Source organism: Notolabrus celidotus, chromosome 2, assembly GCF_009762535.1.
Source record: "Notolabrus celidotus isolate fNotCel1 chromosome 2, fNotCel1.pri, whole genome shotgun sequence".
NCBI classification, from domain to species: domain Eukaryota; kingdom Metazoa; phylum Chordata; class Actinopteri; order Labriformes; family Labridae; genus Notolabrus; species Notolabrus celidotus.
In genome coordinates this window covers 3,352,343-3,360,195 of record NC_048273.1, presented here as the reverse complement: position 1 = coordinate 3,360,195, position 7,853 = coordinate 3,352,343, and positions in this window count along the sequence as shown.

The following is a 7,853-nucleotide window of genomic DNA, read 5'->3' as shown; positions in this document are numbered from 1 at the left end:
CTGACTGGTAGATGATTTCAAAGGAGAGGGGCCTGGTAACTGAGGGTTCTACCTCCCATACTACTTTTAGAGATTTTAGGTACAACTAGCAATGTAACATATATATATATATAACATAACATAACATACATGAGACAATCGTGTGTTTTGTATGGACACTGTAAAACAAAAGAACCAAGAGAATTAAATACAGTGTTGAGAGACTTAAGGAGACTCATTACTTATTGGAAATGCTGAACTCAACCTAACTTCTGTAGAGCTAGTGTGAGGTAGAGAGGCGGGCAAAACTTGTAATTTTGATATCTTCAAAAATAACAAGTTATAAAAAGTTCACCCCCTGTTTAGTGTGTGCTGATGAGCTATTCAGATTGAACTGAACCAGGCTGTAAACATGTTTATTTCTGCTGTAAAGATCATCTTCTTTGAATGGGTGTGTATGTGGTTTCTGGTGTTTCTGCAACCGGCCTCTAGTGGACGCTTGATGAACTGCAGTTTTTAACACTTCTGCATTGGCTTCATGTTTTAAAACCGGAGGTTGCAGCTCGCTTATTAAGCATCCAGAAAAGATGGTGCAGCACCCCTACTTCTCACAACCGTGAATGTTGGTGACAGTGGTGACTCAGGGAATCTCCAACATGAATATTTGCACCAGTTACTCCAGCAAAATATCAAATAGCTGATGAGATATTCCAGTCTGAAGCACAGCAGACCAACAGACTGATCCTTGAGGTCTTTAAAGATCAACAAGATATCTTCATGTCGAGTCCCTGTTCTGGATTAAGCTCCAAAAAGTCCCAGACTTCCTTTAATACAGCCAGAACATAAGTCCCCCACCTCTCTGCCATCTAAATGTCATCTTCTTTTAGTCAGTGCTTTAGGCTGTCTGTAAAAAATGTGTCTCAAGCTGGTGCTGAGATCCTCCTGATGACATCACTAAGACATCATCGTGCGTAGCTTTGACAAATCTCCTGTCAGAGCCCCAGAACTCATCGTGCCCTGCTTTCACAGGCTGAGTCATTCTCTGTGTAAGGAGTACACTAAACTTGACGTATATAATCTACTCAGTGATCCTTGAAAGCGTCGCTGGCGGGTGGTCGGGATCTGGGGCGTGGCTTCGGCTCGACAGGAAGCAAAATAGGAGCGGTGCACTTTCTCCAATAAATATTTATGGAGCAGGTCGCTGATGGCACGATGTTTTGAAAGAGTGAACTCGCTCCATGTAGAAAGATTTTCTCAGGGAGAAAGGCGGATGCAGAATCAGGAAGAGTTTCATTTCAGAGGAGTGAAGGCTTTCCTCCAAATCTCCTCTTAAACGAGAGGATTATTTAAAAGTTAGAATAATATACAAAGTAAACCTTGAGGTCAGGCTGCAGAACAGTAGAGACTTTAGTGACCTGAGGACATGGAATAACTCATTTCATCAGCTTTACTCATCAATCCATGTAAACACAAACAAACATGAACATGCAGATTATTATTATTATTACAGATCTGAGTGAGCTTCAAGTTTCCGTTTTGAAAGTGTGGGAGAAACGTTACGCTGTGTCATACACAGCTGAACTTTTATTAACACACAGAGTTTTCAGGTGTTACTCCAATGACTAATACACTCATGTAATACACGCAGAGCTCAGTCGGCCTTTTCATTTGAGCCCCACTAAAGTGCATCTCCACAATAAATGCTAAGCACCGAAATCAAAAGCATCAGCAGCTCTCCAACATGCCGATCTGAGAGTCTCAGGGCGGTCAAGTGTTTCCCATGTCTGACATCCAATGATGATGGAGGACTGAGTCAGCTGCGTGTGCATGAAACCTCCTAACCCCAGTTTTAAGGGTTTTCATATTCATGCTCAAACTGAAGGATTACATGTTCTTATGTGAGTTGTGGAAACTCTGCGACCTCTCGAGTGGATGAAGAAGATTCAAATCCCAAAAATGTTAAACGGCATGACGGTCCTGTGGATTTATGTCCTCGCAAGCTCTTCATGAGTAGAGTGTAATGAAGTTTCTCTTCAGGTTTCTGTCATCAACATGTCTTTATTTGAAGCGGACAGGAGAGAAGACATTTCATTGTCCTTGTTTATAATCTGAGAGGATTGACTTGTTTGGCTTGGGGTTGTTTGTGCATCGTAGTTCCTGCATTTACAGCACTTCAGGAATTGCAGTCTATTAGCTGTGCTTTTCATCTCCTTTTTCAATCTTCCATGCGTTCATCACTGTACGATAAACAGCAACATGTATCAGCTCGGCCAAATTCCACCAGATCCTTGTCCGGTCCGTCTCCGATCCGTCGCAGCACCGGATTTGTAACATCATGAGAGGTTTCTAAAGGCAGGTAAGAGGTGGGAAAGTGTAAAATAACCCAAAAACAATCCAAGACCGAGGTTCAACAGAAGGGGGGGGGGGGGGGGGGGGGTAACTCAAAAAGGGTAACTCATGTTATTTTCATAAAAAAAGGAAGGTCTCAATGTCAACTCAAAACATCCCGGAGGAGAAAACAGTTCCTTTAAAAATAATCAAAAAAGTCAAATCAAGTTCAACTTAAAGTCTTTCTTTTCAAAAGGGTTCCTGTCAATCACTTCCCTGTACACCAGCCGTGTGCTCCTCCCTCTCTATCTGACTTCCAGCTCCTTTGTCCTGCCTCAATCAAGGGTCTTAAGCACCTGCAGCTGACCAGGTAATGTTGCATGCTGGGAGTTGTAGTGTGCCCAGTGGTGGCCTTTTTGTCTAGTTGCTGACAATCCAGGATTATATAGCACTCGTCCACGACGTGTCCCCTCGTGATGCCACAGTTTCTATTCTAGTCAATGTGTTAACTTCCACTGGATCCGCTCCGTTGCGTTCCAGATGGACTATACGTGACAGGTCCGTCTCCGGTCCGCTGCAGTCCGGCTCCGTGCTCTCTTGTCCGTCAACATCCACTGGTTGCGCTTTCAAAACGCAGCGAGGAGCAGGACCGCCGGACAGCTGGAGTCATGTGACCGAGGTTTCCTGCAGTAATCACTGAATCAAGGATTCTCCTCTCCTCCTCCTCCTCTCCTCATCCATGTTGTCTTTCTGGTCCTCTGAAAACCTCTGACCTGTTGACTCCAGGCCTGGCTCCGCTCATCATGACTTTGGTTTGTTGTTGTAGTTAAGTGAAATACGATCTGGTGATAACACAGAGTGTTTTATTCTGAAAATTAACCGGATGTTTTCATTTTGTTTTGGTGAAACCTGACTTCCTGTCCCGCTCCATCTGCTCTGTTGAGATGATGCGTCGTGCTCCGGCATCCGGCAAAAATAGAAGTCTCGTGTATCTGATCCTGAGGACTCTGACCTGCCGGATCAGAGACGCAGCCGGAACGCAACGGAGCGGATCCAGTGGAAGTTAACACATTGACTAGAATAGAAACCTATCAGATCCCGTGCCGTGATCAGAGACAGACCGGACACGGATCTGGTTGAATTTGGCCATGGAAAAACCAAGCAGAAAACGTAGCGGAGCCGGAAACAAGCAACCCGACTTTCCACACGGACGCATGGGTATCAAGAGCTCATGTACGCGTCAGCCACTGCTGCGTAGGGCTGACGCAGCTATAGATCAAAAAATGGTCCAAGTACTGACTCCTGAGGGACTCCAAAAGTGAAAGAAGAAATAGGAGAAGCATGATGACCAATAGGAACAAAACTTCCCGCTCCTCAAACAGGAACAGATAAACAGCTCCTTGCTGCATGAGTTTCGTCCTCACTGCACTTAAATCAAGCCGCACCAGGATAGAGCAAACGCCAATATCAGTGTGAGTCAGTGTTTCTGTCTCAAAGCAGACTGCACTTTTTATTAAGTGTTGTTTTGTTTTTCATTCTCGGAAGTCATGCATAGAAACTGTCTTCTCAAGAAATGCTGCAATGAATGTTCTGAGATTGGTCTGAAGTATCTGCGGTCTGACGGATCCAGTCTGGATTTTTCTGATAAGTCTTCAAGTTCTTGTGGGAAACAGCCCGTGGGTGAAGGGCTGTTAATTATCACCTCCAACATATCGGCTGCTTTGTTTCGGGAACTGTTTAGGAGGTAGCACGTCTTCAAGGCTTCATAAGGTCATTAAAACAAACCGGCGTATAGTTGTGCAGCAACAAATGAATCATGATGCTCTCTGATTTAAGGTTAAAAATGTTAGACATTCTTTAAACATGACTGAGAATAGTCAAAATATGATGGTCGAAAAAGTAGCTCCATTGAAAATCAGCAAAAAGATAAGAGGTCCCACTTTGTCCACAGGGCGCGCCAAAAGTGACAAACAGTACGTTCCTCTCAGGAGCTTTAGAGTGCAGTGGCGTCATTCAACTTGGCATCTTGTGCTTACGTTTGAAGAAGGGGGCTGAGCTAGAAGTTTGTCTTCCTGGTTTACTCAGAGGGCAACTCTTTCAAAGGCCCAATCTCAATGTCCTCCCTGAGCCCTGAGCTCTTCTTGACTTAACTGATGTCAGCTGTAAAGTGACTGAGGGCAGGAGGCTGAGGACTCAAACTGCAGAACTGGGATGGGACAACACTTTGAGACTTCGTCAGCAGCTCACCATAACAGCATTAGGAATTTTTATTGCGCAATTTTTACTGTTCTCAAATTCAAGGCGCTTAAGGGACTGTCTGATTGTCATGTGATCCAGGCTCTGACCGGACTGCATAACCACACAACTTCAAATATATAAATAGGCTATATAACTATAAATATATAAAGGATACTGTGTTCACATCTGTGTGAAGATAGTAGATTTATGGCCGGCACACATCACAGGATTCTTCAAACCTTCACACATTTAGAGACCACACACTTCATGGTTGTAACTCCCTCCAGTCAAGACACGGATACAAGGCGTTCCTTTTCTTACGGGCATTTATTTTGCACAATCTGTGCCTTTCAGCATGCCGTGAGAACTGCAATAAAAATCATAAAATCAGACAAGAGGAAACAAGATCAGTAAGAGTAACAAAGTGCTTCAAGTCCATTTGGCTGCAGGTACTGCCAAGCAGTGTAAAGGCAATGCACAAAAGTGAGTAAGGAACATCTTCAATGAAGCAACCAAACCATTTAAGACCTTCCATTATCATCATCAACAATTAACCTCACCACAATAATGACCAAAGTACCAAGTGCTGGGTCACTCCAGACCTGAACACAGATTCCCAGAGTAGAGCAGGACAGTGTGAGTCAACTGTAGCTGGAAGACATGATCTGCCACTGGGGACAACAGTGGAGAACAGTCTAGCTAAGTGCATAGTGCTTCCTAAAGAGCTGGGTCTTTAGCTGTCTTTTGAAAGTAGAGAGGGACTCTGCAGATCGAATGGAGTTGGCCAATTCATTCCACCATTTAGGGGCAACAGAAGAGAAGAGTCCAGCTAGTGATTTTGATTTTGAGGCCTTGTGTGCTGGAAGTACAAGGCGCTTTTCAGAGGCTGAGCGTAGCGGGCGAGAAGGGCAGTAGACCTGGATGAGGGGTTCCAGGTAAACTGGAGCGGTTTTGGTTCCTGCTTTGTAAGTCATGATTAGAGTTTTGTATCTGATGCGAGCTGCAACTGGAAGCCAGTGTAGCGAAATGAGCAGGGGAGTGACATGAGCTGTCTTAGGCTGGTTGAAGACCAGACATGCTGCTGCTGCGTTCTGGATCATCTGCAGAGGTTTAACTGTGAATGCAGGGAGGCCTGCCAGTAGAGAGTTGCAGTAGTCAATGCGTGACATTACAAGAGCTTGAACCAGGAGCTGTGTTGCGTGTTCTGTCAGGTAGGGTCTGATCCTCTTGATGTCATATGGGGCGCATGCTTAAACCACCAGCCAACGGAGCCCCAAAGTGACAGTCCTTTAACACCGTGATTCAATACTGCTTTCACCACCGATTGAGATACAGTATATTATATCTTTTGTTTGACCTCTCAAGATCAAATCACCTGGTTTACTGAGAGAGGAGATTACTCTCTAAAACACACACACACACACACACACACACACACACACACACACACACACACACACACACACACACAGAGTCTACATTGTGTCCCACAGAGGTTGACCAAGTCAGAGTTCTGGTCCCTAGAGGGTTCTTATGGATGCCAGAGAGCAGACAGGGATTACAGGGCTTCAAATCTTTACCGTGAACTGCGTCACTTCTCGTCCTGCCTGTGGAATGTCAAACACACCGTATGAATTACTTCAGGAAGAAACCGCTGGACATAAAGACAAGAGAGCAGCAGGAAGTTTTATCCTCTTAATCCGAGAGTTCAGTCATGTAGTCGTGCTCGGGTCACAGGCGTTCAAGTTTAGGGATTAGGGGAGGTTTTGGCAGAATCGTTCTTCAGTCATTAACTCGATGAGGGGCTGACAGGAACGGGATAAGCAAAATAAACAGCTTCATTTTTGCAAAGTGGAGGGAGAGTCAATATTTGTCATCAGTGAGATACTCATGGTGTTGGCAGAAGATGAGGAGGGAGTGAGCTGAGAATGATTTCTGGGTTCCCACATTTAAAAAAACTGAGCCAAGAGACATTGTTGGTCTGTTTGGTTTGGCGGTTGAATAACCTGAGGGATGTATACGTCGTTTCTTTGGAAAGTCATTGACAAATTAGAATTCTGTTAATGCAGAACACATGTTGTTGAATTATTATTACTCCAGGTACATATTTGGGATTGTCCCGCAGCAATTTTCAAGGTTCAGAGTGAAAATTAAAGCATTTAAGTTCTAGATTTATGTTGCAGTTATTCCTTTACAGCTCATTGTGAGATTAGATGCATTAAAGAGGGATTAAAGAACACAGCTGGTGATTAGCTGTTGCATAAACGTCTGAAACACTGAATCAGTATTTTAATAGGTGTGGATCTGGTTTTATTTTCAGTAATAAAATCTTTTTGTCCATTTAACAAGAATCTGACACAATAAAAGTTGTTTCTGATGTAACGACTTCTCTGGGATTACAACCTTCCTGCTAAACTGGAATTGGGAGTTTGAGGGAAAAATAACTCAGATTGCAACATCAGATCCCTGAAGTCTTTGAGGAGCCCTTAGAGGTGTGTGCTGTTGAGCTGTGACTGTAAATACTCTGACCTCATCATCTCTATTTGATTTGGTGGAAATCTCAGGGGTGTAATTAAACCACATGACAGTAAATGTTTCAGTTTTTGCTTCTGTTTGCAGAACAATCATGTTTTATGCAAGCGGCAACCTCCGGTCTAAAAATATGAGTCAATGCGGAAGTGTTAAAAGCTGCAGTTCATGGAGGATCCGCTTGAGGCTGGCTCCGGAAGTACCGGAAGTCACAAACACATGAATGGGGAAAAGACGATCTTTGCAGCATTAATAAACATGTTTACAGCCTGGTACAAAAGATGAGTGTAGTCTGAATAGCTTATTTCTCGACGTCGTCTCACTGTGAGGGGGGTGAATTTTTTTCTAATTAGGCAATTTCGAAGATATTGAGATTACCAGACTTCCAATGAGAGGCACAGCTGCCTGTGGGAACACTGCAGCTGTTGGCTAGGAGGCTCAAAGCCCGCCTCTTTACGTCACACTGGCTCGACAGAAGCAATATGGCTGCCGCAGCCGATTGGTCTCAAAACAGCTCTTCAGAAACAGATGGGTGACGTCACGGATCCTACGTCCATATTTTTTACAGTCTATGGTTTTATGTCATTAACATTAACAACAGTGAGTGGTGCAAAATGTAATATAATCTAATCAGGGATTAAAGCAGGTTGATCTGGGATTAAGGAGATTATCATCAGTAAATATCTGGAGGGGAATCTGGTCATATTTTAATATAATGCAACATATTGATTAGCCTGTTAGCAGCAGTCAGATAACAGCTAACATTAGCATGCAGTCCC